We start from the raw sequence: 959 nt of genomic DNA on the forward strand, positions 1-959 counted from the left end.
CGCGACGTCCAGTTATCACCGACGCCCGCTGCTCTACCCCGCGGCGCTGCCTCCGCGCCGCTGCCGGCAACCGTCAAACGAGGCGCTGAAACACGGCGGGAAACTCGCGGGGGGCCACTCGTCATTCGCAACGGCGTCGTGTCGTCGTGTTCCGTCGTCTTCAGTCGCTCGAGCGGTGGTTCTCAAATATTTTGACGTCGAAGAAGCCTTCGCACTGGAGACAATAATGTTCGATATTGCCTATACCCGCTGGATAGCGGATAGCAATTGAGCGGACTCGCTGCTGAAGCGCCTGCATCACAGAAGGCTGCATACGTTTATTTCGTGCCCTCTTTTTCGCGTTTTACTACGTATGCCTTGCGGCAAATGTTTCTAGCAAAAAAAAAAAAATGAACACAAGCCGCGGTGTCCAGCACTTGTGATCAATGTACGTGTCTGTCTTTCCATCTCAAATATTTTGTTTTCTTTTTCTGGGGCACCATGACACTGAAGCCTTCGCAGCTCAGACGAAGTTTGGAAAACGTTATGAGCACAAACGCCGGCTGTCACCTGTAGTCGGAACTGGCCGTACTCTCCCCTGGATGCAGCCAGTGAAAAGTGCATTTTTCTAAAGACGAAGCAAATGCCGACCATCTAAAATGAGCTTGTCCAGCGTCACTTCCGGAACTCTGGCGTCTCCTGCAAGTCTGCCTTAGCTCCACTGCAACACCTATCACTATAATGGCTATAGACGTGTACAGGTGTCAAAAAACGCTTCTTGAATGCATAGGCCTTCGCGCACACACACAACACATATTCAAACAGTCTTATGGCAAACCCACATAAAAAAAACTGATCTTTACTTATTCAGCTCATCTTCTTAAACTAATATATCAATTTTATCCATATTTTCTTTCTAATCCATGCCGCCGTCTTCTTAACTCTGGAAGCTACGCCTGTTATTTTCTCGTAAACTCGTT

This window comes from Dermacentor andersoni, chromosome 6 (genome assembly GCF_023375885.2).
Source record: "Dermacentor andersoni chromosome 6, qqDerAnde1_hic_scaffold, whole genome shotgun sequence".
NCBI lineage: Eukaryota > Metazoa > Arthropoda > Arachnida > Ixodida > Ixodidae > Dermacentor > Dermacentor andersoni.